Genomic DNA, 27,462 nt, shown 5'->3' on the forward strand with positions numbered 1-27,462 from the left:
TATAAAAAGACCAAATATGTATTGAGAACAAATGATATTTCTGAACAGTAAAAAAATAAATAATGGCAGCGGCATATATGTATATACTAGCGGTTAGCATATAACGATTTCAAACAAAGTTGTCACGGTTTAAATCTCACCGGTTGCTGCTGGCCAAACCTTGGATATGTGACTCTAGGTAAATTGTTATCAATCGTAGTTCGTCAATTTATCAGATTCTAATCGAAACGGCAAAAATTTGTCAACTTTTACCCATTTTCTCGCAAAATTTTGAGTTTTTCAGCATCTTGAATTCCGCTGATTTGTATAAATGCTGCAAATTTATCCATAGATGTCTCTGTGGATCGATGTTTAATGTTTAATCGATGTTTGTATTTGCCTTGTGTATTAATACTTCTGTACAACGTTTGACCATATATATCGTGTTTAATGTGATATGGTTTATACCTGTGTATATAATTAATAACTTAAATCTGTATACCACACTCGTCGCTTTGGAGCAATCTGTTAAGACGAGTGTGCACTATTGATTGAAATAATAAAATGAAATAAAATATATCCATAAAAGTGACTCGAAAGTGAGACATATCAAATGATCGACAGATCGAGTCTTAAGTGAACGTAGGTGTCTTGAGGACTGTTACGGTTCGTTGGTACATACATATTGTATGCGTATTCATTGGCGGTGAACAAAGTGCTATGGCAGCAAGCAACCAGTTCAGGGTTGCCCCCCACGTCCCGCTCTCCTAATGAATAATTCAGGGGCGGCACTCGCCGTGAATGGCTGGCTGCACGCTCGGTTGGCCGTCCCGTACCGCACTGGTACATTTCACCGCATAATATTTATTTAGACGGCGCCAATATTCAAAACCGAGGTACGAATCGCACTTATTAGCTTCCGATACAATGGCGAAAACTTTCTTTACAATGAAAATTTAAGCTGCATTGTTATTTGCAGTGTTAATCCAGCGTGATCGCGATAGTTTGTTCCTTTGTTGGCGTTGTTTCCCCATTGTTACTTTCCGCGTGTATCTTTTCTCGTGTTGGCAAGCGATCTGCTTTATTTTGTTAAACCTCTGCATTCGTACCAAAGGAAGAAATAACGCGTGTGCAGTACACAATTGCGAATTGAAATGTTGTTGAATATCTAAATAAAATTAAGCGTTTAAGTTATATTTGAGATGTGTTTACGCGATGGCAAAAAAATAGGGTAGGTTGTTTATGTGAGTTCCGAAGAGGGAAGCGCCGCTTCAGATTCCGCGTGTTTTACGTTTAAACACATATTCATGTTTGTGTTCCTGTTGGACGCAACACAAACAATCAACGCTCTGGAACACCTTGAGAATCATCGGAAATCCCTTCTTAAACGACTACCGAACAAAAGGAAATTGAATATAAACTGAGTTAGGAAGCAGGTGGTGTTTGATTGTTTTCGTTTACCTAGATATATTAATCAGATGCAGAGGTAAGATAACATTTATATCCATAAATACATATAACCGAATAATATAACAGCTTAAGTAGTTAGTAATCATATATATGTAAGTATTTAAGGCCAATTATAGACATGTCCGACAGCAAGGAATAGAAAATTAAGAAATTAAAAGATGTTAGATAAATGTGTTTTGTCAGTGATGATGTATGAATATGAAACTTGGACATTGATCGCCAAAATGTTACACAGAGTCCAATGCACTAAAATAATTATGGTGTAAAAGAACGCTATATGCTCGGCATAATAGAGATAGGAAACAGAATACGTGGGTGAGAAGTATGACAGGCGTAGTTGATATATGTATGTACTAAAGAGAGTGAAGAGATTGAAATGGCAATGGGCGGACTACTTAGCTAGAAGAGTGGACAAAAGAAGTGTTGGAATGGTGCCCGAGAGAATGTAAAAGGGTGAAAGGAAGGCCGCGAGGAAGATGGATGGATGAAATTAGAAAAAAAGATGAAATCTCTATCAGAGGCCAAACTTTGCAAAATGGCAAAGTTTTAATGCGATTGAAAGAATGTAGAAAATAGTGTCAGACCAGTAAGCGAAGAAAAACTAAAAAAAATTGTAAAAGTGTACGGGGTTAGATGGATGAGAGTTGTGCAAAACATTCATTCAGCAGTGGATGATGAATAGTCTCAACCCACATATTTTCCTAATTTCGTCTAGCCATCTTCCCCACAGTCTTCCTTTTACCATTTTGCATTCTCTCGGATACTATTCTAGCACTTCTTTTCTCCACCTTTTGTAAAATTCCTCTAGCCACTTGGTCCACCCATTTCCATTTCAATCTCTTCACTTCATACACTATATCCACTACACTTGTCATATTTCTCATCCACATATTCCGTTTCCTGTCTTTCCTCGTTATGCCAAGCATACTTATTTGAGTTCATTGGACATTGATGTCCGAGTTTCAAAAACTACCGACCTAACTAATTTACGACACAAACAAACAATGTAATTTAATTACATATGTAGATAGATGCATTTACCGAATAAAGATATTTAAACGCAGCATCACATTTACCGTTAATCATTATTTTAACTTGTACACCTCGTTAATGCATTTTTGTTATAAAAAAATACATTACAAACCCACTTCTGTATAAAACTTTTAAAATACAAATATTACGTATATCTAATATATAATTTCGAAAGAGACTTTGTATGCATATATGTATGTAAGTATTTTTGGTTGGAAACTTCGAAAACAAAACAAAGTTTCTATGACGAGGATTTGATATTTTTTATTTTTTTTTCGATTGAAATAAATTTAATAAAAAAAAAAAGAATATTTACTATTAGATTCGCCATGTTTAAGCTGTTTATATTACAAATACTGAGCGAAGCCGGGTAAAACGACTAGTTACCTATATACATTTTTGATCGATAATACTAGCAATAATTAATTTTTTTTGAAAAAGTTGTAATTTTAAATATATGAGGTATACAAGTTGGTATGAAGATATGATAAATATTTAAAAAATACATTTTACTTCTAATATTTCCCGTCTGAAATTCAACCTTTTCTTTCTGGCTTCCCCTATACATACATATATCATCATTTTATTTATTTATTATTATTATTAAATAGGAAATTGCTAATGAATTATTTCACAATTTCACAATTAACAATTTTAAACTAAAACTAACAACTACATATAATATAACATAGTTAACAAAATTAACAAAACTATAATTAGTAATCCTAAAATAATATAATATAATACCAAACATAGCATTATATTAAACTTACATATATAATTACATCATCTTCCACAGAGGTATCCATTAACACCCTTCAAGAAAGCACCGATGTTACTAGCACCTCTAATGCTCTCAGGAAGGGCATCGTATGTATATTTGAACACCTCTGTGGAAAACACCTCCTGCAGTTTTTGCTTTTTTAACTCTTATTATTAATAATTAATTAATAAATCGGGTTGAATGTCATAAGTGCATGACCATTTAATAAAACACACATAAAGATTGATCGACTTAGCACTATGCGTAATTAATGCCGATTAAAAAAATCTCTAAGAGATCAAAAACAAAAATTACAAAGTGAGGTAAAATAAAAACCAAGAAACTGATACAATACGGCAGCTCGGATCTTTTCATCTCTAAAAGGTTTAATTAATAGAAGACGTCGCGACCCCTTTCGGTTGGACCGAAGGAGTCGGCTTTTTAAAACGGTCGTTAACGTGCAGTAACGTGCTGGCGACGATGCTGACGCCGGGTGTGAGGGGAACGAGGTGAATTTTGGGGGGGGGGGTTTCCACCCGACCCCATCCGGTAGATTGATAGGGTTCCCCACCCCGTCAAATTGTGGTCCCCGGCGCGCAAATCTGCGTTTTATGCCCCGGGAATGTGCCTCCTCCGCTCAGGTTCGGATGAATGTGGGTTAAGCGCAAAGTGACTTCTTCTCCTTCTACTCGCGTGACGAGATGGCGGCGAATTCTTAAATGGATAAAAGCTATTTATTTGAACCGCGTCGCTCCCGGAGCTTTTTCCCATTTGGGAGCGAAAGGGCTTTTCTTTACCTTTCGCCGAGCGTCTCTATTCAAACCGAGCGTAATTCAATATTCTTCAAAGTCTTCATACAAGTTTAACGTACATAAATGAATGCTCTTTTTTTTAATCACAAATCGTACACAATACGCGAAGCAAATCAACTATGCAATTCAAATACAAAATAAATATTATAATGTATAACTATAGGACATACATTTGAATCTAAAGGGCTCATACATTGAAGATTACAGAAAGTCGGAAGATTTTCACAAAAATTTAGCCGACAAATTTACAACGCGATAAAAGAGATCATTATAGAATCGATGAGAAAACTGATTCGCAGAATATCGAAAAGTCCAAATTGAGAAAATAATCTAAGCATCAAGCGTTTATTTTACACTACACACTAAAGAAGTGAAACTTACAGTGAAGTCAACATACAAATCTAACTACATGTTAGGTTAGGTTAGAATCCTTCTAACTTCAGTTTAGATGTGTGTGAGAATTATCTAGTAAGTGTGAAGTGGGGGTGCAACGTTTCGTAACAAATCCAGTTGCGTGTATCTAATTGACTCTACCGTGCGTAAGGAAGTTTTCATTTTCACATACTAACACACTTATTATTAACCTATGCTTCACCTGTATGGAATAACGCCTCGAATACTAACCTTTCCAAGCTCCAAGTAATACAAAATAAATCCCTTAAAATAATTTATAATACACCCATATATACTAACCTGAAAAAACTGCATGCTATATATAATATTCCGTTTGTTACAGACATTACTAACAAACTAACCAGTAGATTCTATGAAAGAATCACTAATAACCATACTAACACACTTGTGATGAGTATCGGTGATTACAATAAAATATCTATACCCTTCATGTATGAACACAGATTACCTAAACACAATCTGCTTTAGATCATCGACTTTAGAGAGTCTTTAATTAATATTATGTATTAGATGTATTATGAGCATTTATAAGAATTTTAAATAGGTTTTTGAGCTCTTTTTCCTATTATGCTGTACATTAACATTAGAATAATATAATACTATGATTACTAACCAAATTAATTAAAATTGTAAAATAGAAAATGATTAGTAGATCAGTAGCTATTAAAATAGATATAAGATGTATTGTTAACATAATTTCGTAATAATAAAAGCATTTAAAAATCAAAATCACTTCGAAAATAGAATACAAATAATACGTTTATGTATTTGTTTGGCGTTCTCTTCCTTACAAATCCAAAGTATAAATTATGACTACGATTGAAAAACATTTTTGCTAATTATATGTACGTATTTTCTTAATTATAAACTTGGTTAGTTTTTAAAATCGAAAGCCACAGCGTAGTGCACCGGTAGACCTATTGCATAATATTAGATAGAACGTGCGTTCAAGTCGCGGCCAAATAAGCTGCTGGCGAGGTCTTGTGGTTATGAAAATAACACAGATCGACCGTCTACTGCTAGAATTTTCCGATTTTTATTGTTTTGACAGATTCGAGTTATTAGCATATCGAATTTGTTAAATCTTATACATGATACCTACATAATTTATTTATCGCAAATTTTCCGTGTATCAAAAATTGTTCATTGTTCATAGATGTCTCTATTTTTTCTATGTACTGTTATGATTGAAAAATTGTTAGTACTTAAGTATACAAATTTATCTAACCGTATGTGACGCCTTGGGTAATTCCTGTAATGGCACATGTGATGTATGTACATATGTATAAAAAAAATTTATTAGTGAAATTACCTTTATGTTTATATAAATTTGATAAAGATCGATGGGCATTTGAGAACGCTGAACATTAAAAAGCAGCACTCACCTGAAACAATAGGAAATATTCATTGTAAATAGTACATATTTATATAGAAAAATAACAAAATAGGTTTATATATAAGTTTACATAAAAAAATTATAGTCTAAAAAGATAATGAAGGTACATGGTAGAAATGAGTAATATTATATGTACATACATATGTATATACAAAACACTATATGATATAAGAAAGCCTCCGAAGAATAAATAGCAAGTTAAATACGGCGTGTAAAAAAAACTTTGTTTCAACATTTTTATTGGGCTAAGTCGCCGTCGTGAAAAAACTTCGACAAAGGAAAATTGGACAAAGATAAGCAATAAAATGCATCAAGCGACAATGAGCTTAATAACGCATCGCTACGGTAGCTCCTTTATTCGGCCACTAGCGAGCACCTCCTTAATTATCTCCTGCCGCGCTATAATTTTGCATACAAATCGCTGTTTTATTCAAATAAAACATTTAATATGCGAGAGAAAAATTTGATGAGCCGATTTATGTTTATTGCGAAAACCCCGACGCCGCTTAATTAAACTCTCATTGTTCGACCTAAACTATACGTACCTAGGAGAGAAAAAAAAACAGCCCAAAAAACATTCACCGTGATCACAGCACCTACTCTACCAAATTAAATTACGGTTAAAGGTCACAGAATGTCACTTTTGAATATATATTTTTTTTTAAAGCGAAAGCTTGCACACATATTGTACTTACATGTATATAAAACGAATGAATATTTTCATTCTCATTTTTTCATTTCAATTTTATTAAAGTTACTACGTTAGAATATTATTGCATGTGTATTTATAAATGCCTAAAGCTATGATATAATAAAATTTAAATAAAAATATTTTAAATTATCTCTACAAGATACCGATTATACATATGTATTATGGCAACTAAAATTTTGCTCAATAGCTTTTAAACGAAAAGGTCTGTAATTAAACTGACAAAAAATGGTCATTTATTACAATCACAGATCGGTAAATAAGATGTCGACTCACATTTTATTTACCGACCATTTATTGCAATTAATATAACCGTTCATTATAATGACCAGAGATTGACGTTGGATGGATGATTTGCAAATAACAATTGACCGCTCCATTAGTGTTCAAAGCAAGAAAGCAAAATGCATGGTTTTTCTAAATAAATGACAATAGTTTTTTATGCGAAAAGCATCTATTGAACGCCGATCTTTGATAACAAAGTTACCGAACATACATACAATATATATCGTATTAATACTAAGGGACGGACACTAACTAGGGCAAAATACTTTTAGGGTGTTTTGGGTTTGTTCACTTCGTAGAAAACTTTTTTTATCTTGCTATTAGCACTGTTGGAACGTGTATTGTTATTTGGAATAGCCCTAATGACTATCCTTAGTATATATACATATGTATATGTAGGTAATTACTACACATTGATTAAATTCAAATCTGTCAAAATTTGCAGAATTATTCCGATTCAATTGAAAATAATTAAAACTTTTACTGTACATATTTTATATAATTATTTATTACTTTAATTGTTTTACATAAATGTAGGATCTGGTTGTCAGGAGAGATAGACCGTACAGTAAAGCGTTGGGCGGTTTAAAACATTGTGTATTCAGCAAAGCGCCACAATAACCTGTCCGTCGATTTACATGTTACCAGCCTCATCATTCATTCTACTCATGCATGCCAACCTAATTATTCATACATGCATATTATACATATACGTATATAGTGATGCACTGAGATCGGTGTTCAGTCGATGCTTTTCGCACACACAAAAAATGGTTCACTATAGTCAACCATGCTCTCTTGCTTTGTGCACTAATGGAGCGGTCTATTGTTATTTGAAAAGCACCCAGCCAACGCTGAAGACTACATGATAACCACTAACCAGTAATGTCTTAATTTGAAATTCAAAATAAAATTCCCAAATTTTACGCATTAAATCACCTTTTACCACCATAATAGCGAAGAGAACTACGCCAAAATTTGACTGTATTATAATTATACAATGGATGAACATCAATGCCACCTGTGATTACAAATTTACATATGTACATTTACATACATACATATATAAAGAGCATTTTATTTTTGGTGAATGAATGGGGAGAACGCCGAGAGTGGGAAGTCTCATAGTGACAATTTTTAATGAATGAACTGTTTTTTTGGGCTTCATATTCATGCAATAGCTGTATATCGATGCATCTGCATATGTACATATGTATATAAAATATCTGAAGAATAATGACACAGTAATGAGGGAGTGCTCCAGACACATTAGTGCAATAAAACTAAAATACGACGAGTAACCATAAATAAAATCGGTATGTGTGTGTGTGTGTGTGTAATTGATATAAAAAATACAGGAGTGCCTGCCTGGCTGCGAAACGACTCGCGACCTAAGCGTGAAAAAAAGAAAAATGGAAAAAACACGAAAGCTGAATTTAAGTGCACGCAATTTTCGCTAAGTGTGCCAGAGCGCCTCCTCTCCAGACGCTCTCCTCAGACCCGGAATATCGAGGTGTGCGCGAATACGGGCTGAGAGGGTGGTTAAGGGGGAGGGGGGGGGGTGAGGGTTGCGAAATATAAATGACGTTATTATTTATGTTAATTTTAACGTCGCGACATTCAATAACGTTTTGGTTGCGCGCCATACCTTTTTTCCCTCGATACGTTCCCTCCTTCTTTCACTTTTCGACGGGGGATCTCAAAAAAAGCAACGCCATTACTTTTTGTTGTACCGCGGCACTGTTAGCGAGTTCTCGCGAGTAATTGCTGCACTTTACATAATATTCGCGCCTTATTGGTAAAGTCATTTTTCTGACGCCCGACTCCTTTCCCTCGCTTTTTTTCTCTCTTCCGCGAGAAGACAAAACACATTTACATTTTTCTTCCATTTCGGCTGAAATGCGGCGAGCCGCGTTTTAATGTTAAGATTCGGCGTATGGGGCGCGGCGGTGGGGAGAGGAGACTACTTCGCAGGTGATCAACGCGCAAATGTAATGATCGTTAAGCTTATACATATCTTAAATTTAAATAAAAATATTTTTTCTGATATACATACACATGTATGTACATACAATACACGTACTAATTATATTAAAATGCTCGTTGGAATCAACTCGTGGGTTATTCAATTTCCAAGGACAATTAAGAACTTTCCCTTTTCACCTTATCTTCAAGTGATATTGAAAATGAACTAATTCTAGTAACGAAGCTTAATACCCATTATATGTAAGTACAATGCACAAAAAATTCTTATATAGTTTATAAATACATATTTATTATATATTATATATTTATATATATATATATATATATATATATATATATATATATATATATATATATATATATATATATATATATATATATATATATATATATATATATATATATATATATATATGTGTAGGAATGATTTTTAAACGAGCCGAGCCGTATGTATGGTTTGCCAAACTGCTAGGGATAAAGTGTGTGTGGTATGCATGGGAGAGACCGGATGCGTGCTGTTATGGTCACTTGTTGGAGAACAAGCCCGAAGACATGTGTTAATAAATACATAGTTCTGACTTAATCTGCGTTTCACTTGGAATCCTTCACATCCGGATCCTATATAAATATATATATATATATATATATATATATATATATATATATATATATATATATATATAAATATATATATATATATATATATATATATATATATATATATATATATATATATATATATATTATTTTAGCGACACAGTTCAACTAAGCGGTCATGGGTTCAATCCCTGGTCCAGTGTTGCTAGCCAGGTCTTAGATCCATGTGACACCAGGTTGATCGTTTCCTACTAGAGTTTGCCAATTTATATGATTTCATTATTTGAATATAATTTCAAATTTATAATGACAATGTAATAAATTTATATTAAGTACATGTGCTTAAACTAACTAACAGTGCTCTCTTGCATTCAGCACTGTTAGAACGTGTATTGTGAATTGCCATTGCCATAATCACCATCCGCCCTATACTTATGACTGTTCTTCATGTACTGTAGGATCTGTAGGATCCGTAGGCATAGGCAGTAGAGTAAAATAAGACTGTTGAGCGATATACAGCATTTTTTATTTGACGTAGCGCCACAAAAAACTAATCATTCGCCCCTCTCATGTACAAGATGATAACTTAACTATTCTTCAACTCATGCCAACCTAATCATTCATACATGCATTCCTCTAGATAAGAAAACTAAATCCCATATTACTATACATGATTTATATGAGTAGAAAAAAAAATAGGCAAAGGTCCCGAATAAATTGTTAAAATTAGAAAAGTAGTGCAAAAGGAACAAAAATACTCCTAACACTCATATACATATGTACATACATATGTGGGCACAATTGGTGACTTGAGTTCAGAAACTCGATTATGAAAAAATCATACTAGAGACGATCACCATGATCTTTTGAAATTTGTAATATAATATAGTATAATTTAGTGCTGGCGCATTCAGGTAATGGACACGAATGAGTCAAAACTATCACGTCTAGGACAAAACCCCTATATAGAGATAAATATGGCAAAAAAGGGATTTTAGTTAGGAGGATTTGGACGTATTACGGGAGCGCGGCGACAATGGTGCCCTCCGAGCGGAAAATCCGGCAGGGATTCCACAAGTGCTCGCCGCGTAAACGTCATAAATATTATTTTATAGGAGAGAGAGTGAGCCCCGGACACCTACGAACCGGGATGGGTGGGAAGGAAGGGGAATTGCGAGAGGTTTCTGGAGGAGGAGGAGTAGGGGGAGAGCGGGAGGACCCCGCGGGCGCATATTTCACGCGCCCAACAACTTTTACCGAACAACCGACGACTCAGTCTCATTAAAGTTATATCAGCAAATGCTAGGCGAAAAACAATCTAACAAGGACGAACAACCGCAAAGGGCACTCAACAACAATTATACTCGGATTCCTAATACCGATGTCTCTTAATCATGATTCCAATATATAAAATACCAACCATAAACTATTCCGCACAGTTTTTAAACTTTTTTGAACGCGGATATAATATACATATTTTATACTGGCTGCTCTTTAGACCTGTTTCCACTTTGTTTTATAAATCGTTGAACAAGAATACTTGGAAGCATCAACAATTTCTTTACATACGCTACGACTTCTATTGACTCGATAAGGTTCTCTCATGTACATTTCTTAAAATATGGAAATCACCGCTATCGATCAATGTCAAATATGTCAATATTAATACAAGGATAAAATATCATCGAATAAACTCCAGGGGGTGAGTTTGGCCAAGGATCGCGACGGTATAGATTAGGCGTGCTAGCATTTCTTAATAACCACTGTACATCTAAAAATAACCACTGTTTGTGTCTGCACTACATTTGTACTCAGTGTGTCTGAATTCGAGAGATTTTACTGAAGTTGAGTGTTCTTAAATCCTTTTACACGAAATGTGGCTACTATTATAAGAACACTGGTAGTACTCGGTGTGGGCTATTTTTTTTTTGAACTGCTCCCACGTATGAGGTATAGATACATAGGTTTCGACTTCGGGGGATGTTTTGCCGTTCTCGCAGGCAACGACAATAAATATAAGGTGGATGAACTTCTTGGCGGGGCTTTAGCCGTGTATCCCCGCAGAGTTAGGGCCGAGACATGCAAATCATAAATTATTGCCGTTTTAAAAAAGCGGGCCACGAGCCGCGAGCGGCCCACGCGGCCCAAACTCTGGGTCTCCGCGCGACGAATACAAAACGGCCCAGATTTGTGCGGATTTAATATACCGTTATAATTTATGCGACACGAGCGAGGGAGGTTCCGGGAAGCGGTGGGATGAGGGCCAGGAGAGGTTTTTCCGGACCCACCGTTTGAGGATCGACGGCTCGCGCTGCGTGAAGGTGTGACCATTTTCCAATGTTTAAGCGCACGCGATTGTGAAAGTTGAACAATGTAGTACATATGTACATATCTACTACGTTGCTAACACATCTAGCACATCAACAGTATATGAAACGCGTAGTAAAAACATTTACTTCAAAATCAAAGTTTTGGCACTCAACGGAATGTTTTGATTATTTTTCAAAGCTGAATAATTAACAGTATACATATGTCCATACATATAAACTTCATATGTATATAAACATCGCATTCTAAGAATGTAAAGTAATGATAACTCTAATTTTTTAGGTCAAAGTTTTGACATTATATAGTACATCGTTGGGATTGAAAATAAAAACAATAATTTTCTAATTTAAATACGTCTAGCTTATTATTTTCTACTGGTATTTTGATTGTTAACATTTCAACAATACATATGGATGTATTGCCAAAAGAAAATAGAGCTTTATTTCTAAAAGAATGATGGGCTCCTATAAAAAACCGGGAAAACTGTAATAATAACTCAATTTAGTTAAATTTTGCAGTCATTATTTTTACGCTCAAAGAAGAGACAAACTCCAAGAAAGTTTTTCTCTTTGACTGAATCTTCATGTATATACGTACATATGTACGTACCAGTGACATGCTGTGGAAATCTCCCCGTTTTTAACGCACAGAGTTATGTACATGTGCGTGAGCAAGATACAATGGGATTAGATGACGTCATACCGAGTCCCCTTGTGTCCTGCTCGCGCACACGTAAGTGAGGCTGTCCGACAAAAATACAGAGATTCACACGGCGCGCCACTGGTATGTACCTGTAATTTACATACTCAAATTACAGGAACATACCAAGTCCAAGCGTACGTTTCGTTCGTTCATGAACAAATACTAGTTTGTTCATACACGAATCAATCTGGCCAATTACAGTGTGCACAAAGGAACAAATTATTGACAAATGAACTAGTTTGTTAGGCATAGGTTTAAGTTTGTCCCATCTTCTGGTGAATCTACATGTAGATAACTTTTTACGTTAGCACTTATTAGTATATTCATGAACAAACCGGAGTGAACATTTGGATGTTTTTGTAATTTGTAACATTTATTATACATACATTCTTTGACTAGCAAATAAAAAAGTTGGCAGTCATTTTGGGAGCACATTAGGTAAAATACTACAATTTGGATTGATATTATAAATATTAAAATACTATTTAATAGGCAATCTAATATGATAAAACAGATGTTAAAACTCATCTGGTATTTTTATAGAAATGTTGATATTTTTTAGAACAAAAATTATGCGTCTACCTCGTTCCACAAACTCGCAATATCTCAAGACATGTTTTCTCAACTTTTTCGGTGTATTTATTCGTCGAGTTTGTATATATACAAAACACGTATACTAAAATGGTTTATATAGTAATATATGTACTTATTTTACGAGATAAACACTGACTATTAAAATATATATAGTAAAACTTGGTTTTTAAATTTTTTTTTTAAATATTTCAAAGGTATTTTAATAGCTTAAAAATCTATGAATGATTACAATATGTCTCGTATATTAAATATATTACACACACGCATACAAAAATGCAATATGCAAACTCCTATTTAAGCAGACGAAAAGCTAAGAAAACGAGGCTCCAAGATATTGCAAGTTGGTAAAACGGAGCGCACTGAAAAATTAGGCAATCAAAATATTTTCAGTCGCAATACGATATTGAAGAAATATGTGTATTTATATTGCTGCTACTGCTTTATTGCGTAATAAAATAATAATACAGAAGGGAAAAAAAAACGAAAATAAAAAAGATCAGACAGGAAATAAATAGTATGAATAACGATAATTTCATATAATGAGACCCTCAAAATGTAGGAACGTCGAACACTTTATAACGTTTATATTTACATAAAATACGGGCTGCGAATTAAAATTCATTCCACTAACCGCTCAGTTATTTGCATATTATTATTTCGGGCCGAGTTTCGGGGGCGACAAAAGTGAAACAAACCCGAAAGTAGGTTTTGCAAGGCGAATAAAGTGGAAGAAGTTTGATCGCGCTATAAATCACGAAAAATTTTGTCCTCCTTCGTAACGATTTATAGGCTTTTAGCGAGTCTCATGCAGATTACCAAGTGTTATAAGCCACGTTTGAAGGCCGGACCACGAAAACCGACCGAGCGCCACTAACGCCAACGCCGGCCTTTTTTTCCCTTTCGGCTTTCACTTTTGCTACTTCTTTGCTAAAAACACTTCCACCGAATCCAATGAATAATAACGAAGCTGTTTGCCTTTTGGATTACTTAATCAGCAAGAAAACATAAAGTAGCGGAGCCTGTTAGATTCTGCGCATACATAAACATATTTCAACATACATATTTATTTTGTCGACGTGCCATTATGTCTTGATATAATTCAAAAATTTTATAACCGTAATTTATGGCATGTAGTAGATACATACATGTATTCATATTTATACCTGGAGCAACATATGAAAAGCGCCCTGCATAGTACATACGAGTCCGACTCTACTTATAGATATAAAGTTCACATTTTCATGGTGGTTCGCGTTTGCTATATGCATACATACGTACATACATATAAAGTTTCTGGGAAACCCATATGTCGGAATTCATCAATGTTATTTAGCATAAAATATATAGAATGTTATGTACAATATTGAAATCATTAACCCTAATCCGGATAAGATGGGTACAATGAAACCACTCCCTTTTTAATATTTCAATAACTCAATTATAGAAAAAATATGTTATTAATATCTTTCTACTATTTCTTTTTTTGACTAATTACCTAATATATTTATTATAACATTTATAAAAATGATATTCTGTGTTTTATGCATTTTCTGTCACACTTTATTTGATTCAATGATAAAAATAATAAATATAAATGAGGAAAAAAATACAAAATTATTACTATTTCTGATATTTGAGATAAAATAAATGATAGCACTGTTCGACATTAAAAATGGTTTAGAGACGAGATATGACTTTTCTTATAGATCTATGCCCAGTAAACACGAATCTGGTAATAAAAAATGTTGATTGGATCGAGATTCGGAGATATACATATGTATGTGTTTTTTAAATCGCGCGATTTTTCTATATCTTGGTGTTGTTCAATGGATGTCTCAAAATCTGTCAATTTCCTGTTCAAAATGAATATTGGAATCTATAGTCGGGCTATAAGTAACACGAATAAATAATGTAGAATTGTTCGTTTAAGAAACACTATGTTGTTTCTTACATTTATTGGTATTAGAAAAATTTAAATTTTCCTCGTTGGTTTAACGAACAATATTTTTGAAAACTTCTTTCTTTCATTTCTATCACATATGTACAAAGCAAGCAACACATTTTCACGAGCAAATAGTCAAACACTATGTTACAAGTTTCTCGCTTAACAAAATCAAATAAAATGGTTCGAAGAAAATATGAATGGTTACACAAAAATGTATTAAATGAATTCCTATTGAATTATATGAATTTTTTCATACCGATCGATCAAACCCCTTTTGGTCTCGGGGTTGCCGAATTGTGTAGTGATTGCCCTCAACCGAATTCCGAGAATTGATTCAAACAACTTGACGTAACTAACCGGCGTGCGGTGGGCTGGGGTGGTTCTAAGACGGATTTCCCCAATCGGCATTAGGTGTCTTGGAAATCTGGACCGGGCCAAAGTAGCTCGTTTGAGGTGCATTCGAATATCATATAAATATAAAAAAGCCACAATAATAATCCCTCGGTAAATTACATCATTCATTAAAAAACCGTAAAGCGGTATTTCTGTTTCATTTTAGGATGGCATTTTGAATAAAACCACAAAAAGCACGTATTTATGTATGCATGTACATTGAAATTTAACTAACCGCTTGTTTGTTTGATGTCTTGACAAATTATCATCATGTGAGGCTCACTTTTTATCACCTTAAGACCACATCCTTTCCTCAAAAATCATGCACATACACACGTACATAGATTATAGCCACTTACACCATGTATGCATTCAGTTCAGTTCTATTACAATTGAACGTATGACTTTTGAACACAGTGACAAGTTCACGCAATGACATGTGAACCATTGAACACCACATGTGTTTTTAAAATATACATAAAATATACCTAATATACTGAATATAGCCAGCAGCATGGCTCGGTGTTTGGGCTTTTGCCTAATCCCGTGAGTTGATCTCGATTGAAAAGAATTTATTCTGATTATATCTGTAATGCTCCTGGTCAGACTTGTATATTTGCGACTCCAGGTCAATCGCTTCCTATGAGAGCTTGCCAATTTTTCTGATTTCATTGTTGAAACGGTTCCTCGATTAAATTGGCTAAAAACCTTCCTACCAACCATATCACGACTATTTGAGTATGATTAATATACAATAAAATTTATGTACAAGTTGAAATTTATAGATGTCTCGTTAATTTCGAATTTTCAGTGTCTCGTAATTCAGTGACTTATGTAATAAAAATGCTGCATTGGCTAGGAAGGCGTATTGGGGTTTACCTGTTAGGCCTTCCTGGTATATATGTATGTATGTATGTATATAATAAAAAATGGAAATTTTGGACTTTTAAGCGACACAGAAAAATAGGGGCAATTAAATTAATCAGATACAAAATTATAATGATAGTGATAAAACTTTACAATTTTTACTACAGTTGAAAACAACTTATTTAGAAAAAAAAATACAATATATAAAATAAACAATGCTGTAAATAGAATTTAAATAAATAAAGACATTTTACCGTTTTTACTCAAATCAAAAGTTTTTTTAACCACAACTCAGCAGTGTTTGAATCACGTGCTAGGCTGCGGTAAAATTCAAAGAGTTCAATAGCAAACAGTTTTACTGGAATAATTTGACATTTGAGGTTTTCCTTGTGGGAGTATAATTAATGTTATTCATCGATAAGAAAATTAACTTTTTTAATATAAGAAAGGTGAATGTGTCATCTGAGATTAAAATTAATTGAAATATTTATCATATATTTAAAAAAAAATGATGATTCCAACTAAATATCAGTAGAAGAGAAAAATCTACAAACATATTCATGCAAATTTTTCCGATCCAAAAAAGTAAGCTTCATCATAATACATGCAATAACTGCATACTTACAAACTTGCAAAAAACAGATCTCCAAAAATCAATAAGAATCAGAATCGAATCGAAATAAAGTCGTTTTTCTCTTAATATAATAATAAATCGGGGATGCCGCTCGGGGTGACCCTCGGCGATCGAGTGTTTATGTAAGCCATAATCGGAAAAGGTTCGCTTTGATAGATGCGGGCAGTGTGGGGGATATTTGCAGAATCTGCAAGTCCGGCCTGCGGTGGATACTCTTCTTAAGACGTCGGCCAATATTGGGTTTGGAGATTTCCCCAGTATTAGTTAATATCATCTGGAAGACGCGCGGGGGCCGTTATCAATTAGGATTATTGGACTGCCAGTTTACCTTTTAGTAGTGCCCGAAGAGCTTGTGTGCACATCTGTGTGAGTGTGTATGCGTACGAGGGAGCGATTGGAAACGTAAGATAAATTTCCAAAACGATAGTGGTGGTGGTCGGTGATTTGGACCCATCGTGGTTTACGAAACTGATAAATTTCCACTGAAAGGATTGCTCATTATGGAGGAGTCGGGACGGCCGGTTAACCGCACCGACTATATTGAATCATGATTTATTACAGATAGCTTGTTGTAATAAACTGAAAAAATTGCGTTTTATTTACCATACTAGTGTTTTGGCACTTGATATCATAATATTATACAAAGGATGACTTTTTCTGGAAAAAGAAATGAAAAAAAGCCGAACAAAATATATCTATGTATATATTAATCCGTACGCGAATGAAATAACTGACTTCGCGATTCAGTGCAAATTTATAGTTAAAAAACCAGCGAAATGTGAAACCAAATGCATCCAATATACAATAAAAACATATGTATATGTACATCCATACATTTTTTTCATTATTTTTTAAAATTTATATTTTTATCATGTTGCCATTACAAGTTGCCCCAAAGCGACACCTATGGTTTTAAACTTGTACATATGTATATAAATTTATAGATTAGAAATTGGAAATAATATTCAAATAGTGGTGACATTAAATCAATGAAATCAGATAAATAGATAGGAAACAATCGATTTGAAATCACAAATAACAAAATCTGACCAGCAGCAATGCAGAAATACTCCGAGTAAATTATTTTCAGTCAAGGTCAAACCAGGGCCCGAATCCGGGACCTCTCGGTGGTGAGGTGGTTAGCAACCACGGAACTATACTGCTGTAATATGTACCTATTTATTTTCATTCGAACATTAATGAAATATGACAAGAGTAGATGATATATTGCAGAGTGAAGAGATTTAAATAGTAATGGTCGGGTGGCTAGATGGATGAATGGATGAATGGTGGACAAAATAAGTGCTGGAATAGTACCCGAACGAATATAAAAGGGGGAAAGTCAGGCCGCAAGGAAATTGGGTTGATGAAATTAAAAAAAAAAGTGGGGTGAGATGGATGAGAGTTGTGCCAAACAGAGACGAATGGAAGCGTCTTCATCCAACAGTGAAGGTTGAATGGCTGTTAGTGACGATGATGATAATAGATCAATAAACTATGTGTAATCTTAATCCAATGGAACATTCACAATTCCGGTCAATTTAATGCTATTTTTTCCCGGAAAATTCGAGGTTTCCACAATGTATTTCCCCGCTCAATAAATGAACGGTAATTTATTGTAAATAATTAAAAATCATCAAGTATATAATACATAACAACGTAAAATTTCTACGCTATGCGGTGATGTATGTAAATACATACATTGTACGTATTACGTACATACATACGACTGAAAGTGGAAATTGTAAAGTTTCAATTAACGAAACGTACCCGAAACTAAAGTAAAGAATGACACGAATTTCCCCCTCGAATAATTGTTTCCCGATTTCGTCACGCCTCGATCCTTCTCGGGGATAGTTTTCGGAGTTCAAACTATTCCCGAAACGTTGTGCGAGAATTCATAAGAATGGGGTAAAACTCGATGATTTCTCGGGCGGACAGACCAGGGATAGCATAGTTGGGAGGACAATGGACAGGAAGGTCCAAGGATAATTACAAGATGTTTACAAAAGGTCTTCGGTTCACACGGTCACCCGACAAGAATCCGACCGAATTCGCAAAAGATAAACTCGCTCCGAGATTCCGATCGAAACTCAACGAAACGAAGAAAAAAATCACACACCACACATGTAATACATAATGTTATAACAATTAATATTTCAATGCCAACGATTAGACGTCTGACATTTCGAGGGATTCAAAGCCGGCGAGAAATTTACACGAGCGTGTTCATCAAGGTAGCGAAGTTTTCGCAGTTTGAATAGGTAATTGTCCAACCTTTATTACTATTCCAACAGTCGCCGGGGCAAATTTAATAGTTAAACCTTCGAATTAGTACAAATGTATGCACACTAGCGTTTACTGTAACTATTAAAAGTGAAGTTGTCGACAAAGTCCAGTTCCAAGTGCCGGACCCTTACCCCTTTCCATCCACCCTCGAGGGCGTGGAGGTGGATCTTAGTGGGGTGAAATTCGCGTGGTGCTTAAGAAAATGCTTCTAAATATTTGCATCACTATAATTTAAATAAAACATCATCAACATTAACACATTGGAACATTGAATGCTTCTAAAGCAAGCTATTCAATCTTAAGCACCTGTACTATCAAATAAACATTAATATAATCATAAAGAAGAAATAAATGAATATACCAGTGGCGTGCTGTGATTTTTGAAACAAGGAACTATGTATGGACAAAAAATATTTTTTTAATTTTTGAATTATAACATATGTACATATGTATCTATTTAATTTGTCTTAAAGCGATGGGTATAATTTTTCATTTTTTTAATTGCAGAAATATCCTTAGTAGCCTACTTTTTTTAATAAAATCTTGTTTCATTTGTAACAAATAACGAGGCCTTGACACATTTCAAGGCCTCGTTTATTTATTTCGGCACGCTCCGAACTGATTTGTTCTGTGTGTAAATATGTATAGACACAAATCACAATATTTTTAGTGAAACGCTTAAAGAGACGAGTAAATTAAAAAAAAAAACGCCTATACATCACAATTTGCGAGTGCAATGAAGGGAACAGAAATTAAATGGCGAGTCCGCGCAAGTGAACGACGCGGTGGACCATTCCATAACAATTCACTACCACTACCACGACCTCAGGTAGGGCCCATTTCAGTTTCTGAAATTCTCTAATCTGAGTGAACAATATCAAAATGGGCAAAGATTTGTATTTATTTTAATTGAGTTGTTAATATTTTTAAATTTTAGGTACAAGATTTTAAGGGACTAGCCTAGTTCCTCTAATTCAATGACGGCACGACACTGGAATATATGTACATACATACATACTTTCAAGTTAAATTCAATAGGGCGTTGAAATAAATACGCGCTTAAATCGAATGTTGCGAGCCGCCATTTGTGAACCGGTGGGATGGTAAGGTAGATACTTTGGACTACGGTGAGTCTAGGTAGAGGGTCGAGGGTCGAAATTATAGGGCTATCCTTTATGCGTAGCCGGCATAATAGAAATATATGAGCGTAGACCTTGCGAATTCCAAGAGTTCGTTTAATTTTCATCATGGCAAGTTTAGTGTGGAACTAAGCTGAAGTTTTCACAGAAGGACCGACAAAATTTCCACACCAACTAGTAGCTAGGTACTTCCACGAATTACTTATCAAATTTTTCAAGGAAAAAGTTACTCTTAAATAGTACATAATACAAACGGTTTTATACGTAAAATCAAGGAAAATATATTTTATGCGGTTATAACATTTTTTAAGGCAATACTATCATTTACATATGTATGCTTTCTAATAGTGTGAAATTTTCTACCCTACCAATATTCTAAGCGGTGAATACTGATCGAACTCAATATATGCAATCAAAGTGTATAACTACCGAATTTCAGAGGTAACCATTGTGGTTTTGGGTACATGCAATAGTTTCACCTTCTCGCATAGGTACATCGAAGGGCCATTCGTGTATTATTGTTTAAGGCTGAGTGCAACTTGCTACAAGATGGCGTAACTTTTGGGTCTTTCGGGTGGGTACCTACCCCATCCCAAGGCTTCGGCCTTTCATTACGTCCTTAGCGACTAACTACTACCGACTGTCCGACGATTCGTAAAACTGAAGATCAGCATCTCTCAAACATGCATGAATATACATACATATATGTACATATAGCTAAATTTTAAATGAAAATCTTAATTTCTATACATATATGTATGTATGTATTTACAAACACAAATATATATTTTTAATTCTTGTGAATGCAAATTCACAGTTACATATATGGGTTCGCTTTAATTCAGCTGAAAATTGAATTCTTGTATGTGATGTATGTGTGAGGTGTGCGGCTTGTAATCTTAAGGGTAGCAATTTCGCCAGCCTTCTGCGGTAATCCCAAAACCCAAAAACCTCCTTTGGCATCCTCGTTAAATTGGTGGAGAGAAGGTGCCACAATCAAGAAACCAGGCGTAAACTCCATGCATAAGACACCCCTCCCAAAACATCCGACCGGCCTCATCCCAGAATACAAGGGTTGAACAATGCATTCGAATTCGCACGCACAGCCGAAAGTCTCACAACAACATATTATATTATATACAATATACAATGTATTCACAAATTCAATGAATTTGTATGGACACATTCGAATGTAACGCAAATGGGAAAACCGAGTTCACATTTGATACGATTTTTCACACCAGAATTTAAAATGCAAAATTAATTTAATTTAACATGTCAATATACATAAGTGCTTTGTGCTTTCGATTTTGGGAAAGAGATGTTGGGATCAACTAGTACTTAAATATTTAAATCACGAGCCTTCATTCTGCCGACTTACATACATAGCAATGTGTCTGATTGTAAAGTTGGAATCTAAGCAATTCACGTTTGAAATACAAAACCAAATAAATTTTTGTATCGGGTAACAGCCCTGTCGTCGAATCTAACCATGGCCCGGTAGATCCAGCGAATTCGGCTCGAGTGAACGGTTGGCTGCTTCTGACGGTGGTTGGTCAAGGTGAATGATTAATGGCATGTGCTAAGGTTTCATAAGCGGTTTGATTAACGGATAAGCGACAGTCACTCGGGTGTGCTCAAAGCGAATTCGAACAAACCGTCAAGGTAAAAATCGAGCACAATTTCCGAGTACGTGCGGTAAAATCTCACCGGATTCGATGATAACCCAGGGGGATGCGACACCTCGGAGTGGTGAAAGGGTAGCGGAGCCGCTTCGGGGGCGAGCGGTAACAAAATTTAATCCATTTAGAAGCAATCAAGTGGCCGGTGAAGCCGGGATTCAATTCGGACTAATTGAATTATTCTATTTGTATAAAGACTCGCTGCTTCTAAGGCGGATTTCTAGAAACGTAATGCCGTGAATTCGACAGGGATGGATAATCTGGCCTGCGGGAGGGGATAAGGGGTAGAGGGGCGACTGAAGATGGAGTCTGTGAAGAAGCCGATTCGGCTCAACCAAAGGTAGAAAGGACTTAAATTCAAGAGGTTCGTCGATACATAATAAGAGAACCCAAATTTCAAGATATAAATATAACATACCTACATAGATACTTCAACTCTTTACATCCCCATTTCTATATCGCTCTGAAAATTGAAGAGTTTTGTCAAAGAAATAATAATGATCCAATGGATAAAGTATATTATGTATTATATGAATCTAATCTATAATTTGGAAAGAGACTTTGTATATATGTATGTATCCTTCGTTTTCGTCGTCGTCGTCCGTAGATCGGTGACGTCATCGAACACGTGATTCGATTTTTTTTTTTTCGATCCATGGGCGCCGATTTGTTTTTTTCGATTCAATGGATTCACCCCCGCGGGGGCGCAAGGCGAGTAGTTTAATGGGGCCCCGCCAGGGGCGCCACAAGGGGCGCAGCCCCGTGGGGCCCCAGCCTCATGGGGCGCAGCCCCATGGGGATCAAAAGGGGGCGCCACAAGGGGCGCAGCCCCGTGGGGCCCAGCCCCGTGGGGCCCAGCCTCATGAGGCGCAGCCCCATGGGGCTCAAAAGGGGGTGCCACAAGGGGCGCAGCCCCGTGAAGCCCCGAAGGGGGCGCGGGGGGCCCAGCCTCATGGGGCGCAGCCCCATGGGGCTCAAAAGGGGGCGCCACAAGGGGCGCAGCCCCGTGGGGCCCCGAAGGGGGCCCGGGGGGCCCAGCCTCATGGGGCGCAGCCCCATGAGGCTCAAAAGGGGGGGCCACAAGGGGCGCAGCCCCGTGGGGCCCCGAAGGGGGCCCGGGGGGCCCAGCCTCATGGGGCGCAGCCCCATGGGGCTCAAAAGGGGGCGCCACAAGGGGCGCAGCCCCGTGGGGCCCCGAAGGGGGCCCGGGGGGCCCAGCCTCATGGGGCGCAGCCCCATGGGGCTCAAAAGGGGGCGCCACAAGGGGCGCAGCCCCGTGGGGCCCCGAAGGGGGCCCGGGGGGCCCAGCCTCATGGGGCGCAGCCCCATGGGGCTCAAAAGGGGGTGCCACAAGGGGCGCAGCCCCGTGAAGCCCCGAAGGGGGCGCGGGGGGCCCAGCCTCATGGGGCGCAGCCCCATGGGGCTCAAAAGGGGGCGCCACAAGGGGCGCAGCCCCGTGGGGCCCCGAAGGGGGCCCGGGGGGCCCAGCCTCATGGGGCGCAAGCCCTAATAGGCATTAACTAAGGGGGGCGAAGCCCTAGACGGCAATTAATCATGGGGGCGCGGAGGGGCGAAGCCCTAAAAGGCAACTGATCATGGGGGCGAAGCCTTAGACGGCATTTAATCATGGGGGCGCGGAGGGGCGAAGCCCTAAAAGGCATTAACTAAGGGGGGCGAAGCCCTAAACGGCAATTAATCTTGGGGGCGCGGGGGGCGAAGCCCTAAAAGGCAACTGATCATGGGGGCGAAGCCTTAGACGGCATTTAATCATGGGGGCGCGGAGGGGCGAAGCCCTAAAAGGCATTAACTAAGGGGGGCGAAGCCCTAAACGGCAATTAATCTTGGGGGCGTGGGGGGCGAAGCCCTAAAAGGCAACTGATCATGGGAGCGAAGCCTTAGACGGCATTTAATCATGGGGGCGCGGAGGGGCGAAGCCCTAAAAGGCATTAACTAAGGGGGGCGAAGCCCTAAACGGCAATTAATCTTGGGGGCGCGGGGGGCGAAGCCCTAAAAGGCATTAACTAAGGGGGGCGAAGCCCTAGACGGCATTTAATCATGGGGGTGCGGAGGGGCGAAGCCCTAAAAGGCATTAACTAAGGGGGGCGAAGCCCTAAACGGCAATTGCTCATGGGGCGTGGAGGGGCGAAGCCCTAGAAGGCAAAGGCTCAGGGGGGCGCCGAGGGCGAAGCCCTAGAAGGCAAAAAAAAAATTTGATTTTTTTTTTTGATTTTTTAAAATTTTTTTTTTTAATTTTTTTTTAATTTTTTTTTAATTTTTTTTTAATTTTTTTTTAATTTTTTTTTTATTTTTTTTTTGATTTTTTTTTATTTTTTTTTTATTTTTTTTTTTAATTTTTAAATTTTTTTTTAATTTTTTTTTTTTTTAATTAAATTAGCTTAGTCATGTTTAAGCGGTTTATATTATAAACACTGAGCGAAGCCGGGTAATACAGCTAGTATTAAATAAAGTAAAAATGAATGTTTGTCAATTCACGGCAACAGTATTAAAATTAAGTTTTATACTATCTTACAGTACCTACATACATACTTCAACAGACTGTTGACGTGATTTAGAAGGGCTCGGATCTCGACATATATAATTTTATTGTATATGTGTATGCAAATGAACAAAGAACTACCAAATTTAGTATCTTATGGCATTATAAATCAAACCGTGGCCGGTTTTTGAAAATTCGAACCCGGAGTCCATACAAGACTTCCACCCGCCCGAGCAACACCTGATAATTAATATTTATCATTTATAAAAAAAATGATGCCATTACGAGTTTTACCCTTGAGCGACACTTATGGTATTATATTTGTATATTGTACATATGTACATATATAAATTTATAGATTATAAATTTTTAAATCATATTCAAATAATGGGGACAAATAGTAGGTTGGTTTTGCCAATTTGATGAGGAACAGTTTCAACAATGAAATCAGATAAATTGGCAAACTCTGATAGGAAAAGATCGAATTGGAGTCACAAATATCCATGTCTAACCAGCAGCATTGCAGACATACTCCGAATTAGCTTGCATTCCGAATTGCAGACATACTCCGAGTAGCTTGGACCAAGTAGTTTGGGCGAGTAATTTGAACGTTACTCGCAGAGTGGCAACAGGTCTAACCATTTTTGAGCGTTTTCGACGTCCAAGTTACTCGTCCAAGCCACTCGCATGGTATCAATCTGGTAGAAATCTGTAAAAACCTGTAGGCAACCACATACATACGTACATATATGTATATCTAGCTCAAGCATTGTATGAAATTAATGGGATGAAAATTATATGCTTACACATTTTTGAAAATTGTAAGCAAATTTTAACAACGAAAATTTTACAAAATTATATGCTTACAATTTTCATCCCATGTATAGTTGATAATTTAAAAATATTGTAATTCTATCGGAATTTTATCAGACATTATTTGAATTCAATATCGAATTAATTATTATTAAACCGTCAAAGAAACATGTAAAAAATTCCTACGGAATGAAAAACAAAACGGAGCGAATAATAATGAAAATATCTCCATTTTTACAACACGTGTTGTATGATAATGTGATACACACACACATACACGCAAATAATAAATAAGGTCCGGGAGAGACGGGGAGTAATGCTAGTCACGGGCGGCCAACATGGCCAGCGGGCACAATATCCCCACCTAATTGAGATTGATTAAAAATATTTCGCATAGTTTAGCCACGGGGGGAGGGGAGGAGGGTCGGGGTGGCCAAATAAGATGGTCGACTGAGGGTGGAGTGTTGTCTTACGGCTGGACTCCACCAGTACGTCTGCATCGCTCTCATAATAAACGAATTCTTCACGTACATGTTTACCCTCGTCCTTAATACACTGTTATTATCGTCGTATACGAACGGGACGATATTGTAAAAATATTCAAATTATCGAATTAAACTGGAGCGTTTGTGCGCGCGTGTGGCGTGGGGTGTGGCGTGTGGTGTGTAGCACAAGTTTGTTGACCGTCATCAATTGGTATCTAGAAATTTATCTGGACAGCAATGAATCTTCAGATGCAAATATAGGTCCACGAGGAGTTGCTGTCTTTGGTTAGGGACTTGTATGGCCCGTGGCGTTTTACAACTTTACCACCTATTAAACTAACCCCTCCCGAATACTACCCAGCAGTACACACATACGTACGTACGTGTACGATATTGGCCAACATCGTACATATGTATGTACTAGCAACAACCTAAATATGTATTTTTAAATTAATCAATACAAATATATTATTCTATTCAACGATTCGTAGTTTAAAAGTGCTACGATGAACCCGTATAAAATAAATATGTACCATTAATAAATTAATAATGAGTTGGTTGATTCTAATATATTCAAATGGGAAAGAAATAATTAATAAATTAGTTAAGATACATTTGGTGATCAATTTTGTGTCGATAGTATTAAGGATTTTTTAATAATCGTACATAAAATAAAGAAAAAATAACCCAAAATTTTTGTAACTGGAATATACGTAACATACGTAACTGGAATACGTAACCAAATTTAGTGGAAAACACCATTTTTCCTTTCCATATACACAAATTGATATTTATTTTAAAAAAATTATATTTTCCCATGATGGGTTGCCTCTGAACGACACCAATGGTATTATTATTATTAGTAATATTAATCTTCTACATGTGTACATACATTCATAGATTGTAAATTTGAATTTATATTCAAATAGTAGTGACATAGTGGGTAGGATGGTTTCGCCAATTTGATGAGGAACCGTTTCAACAATGAAATCAGATAAATTGGCAAACTCCGATAGGAAAAGATCGACTTGGAGTCACAAATATTAAACCAGCAGCACTACAGAAATACTTCCAAATAAATTCTTATACCGGGAACTTATCGGTAGTTAGAATTTACGCAACCACCGAACATGCTGCTGGCTATAAGCTATGTATAGTGAAGAGAGTGAAGAAATTGAAATGGCAATAGACAGGTCACGTGGTTAGAAAATTGGATGAAAGAAATGCTAGAATGGCACCCGAGAGAATGTATGTAAATAGGTGAAAGGAAGGCTGCAGAAATTAGAAAAAAAATGTGTGGGATGAGATATGTAGATGGATAGGAAGTGTATTGTATCTACTATCAGAACCATTTCAACAAGCAATATAAAATTGACAATTTCAAATGATTTTCAAATATTTTCATCAAGTAAAGTAATACGCGAGAAAATCTAATTGCTACTACCACAATCGTTCCATTGCATTCATATATGTATTAGTATATGTGTGTACTCAAAGTTCCTGTCTGTTGTACTATAATGTATAAAATAATCAGTTTTTGAATGTATCCATACTATGGCTTGCATCTCACGAAACAGACAGGGGAATGTTGCGGTTGGCGAACAACTTCCATTCACCATAATGCTCCAATAACTGTTAAAGCCCGTATAAT

The 27,462-nt window shown here is 36.4% G+C and overlaps 1 protein-coding gene across 1 annotated transcript in view; it reads right to left on the bottom strand.

Annotated features, from left to right (window-relative positions):
* The window catches only part of LOC143912591 (uncharacterized), a 194,226-nt gene that overhangs the window by 45,696 nt on the left and 121,068 nt on the right, over window positions 1-27,462 (bottom strand). The window lies entirely within an intron of this gene.

Source organism: Arctopsyche grandis, chromosome 6, assembly GCF_051622035.1.
Source record: "Arctopsyche grandis isolate Sample6627 chromosome 6, ASM5162203v2, whole genome shotgun sequence".
NCBI classification, from domain to species: domain Eukaryota; kingdom Metazoa; phylum Arthropoda; class Insecta; order Trichoptera; family Hydropsychidae; genus Arctopsyche; species Arctopsyche grandis.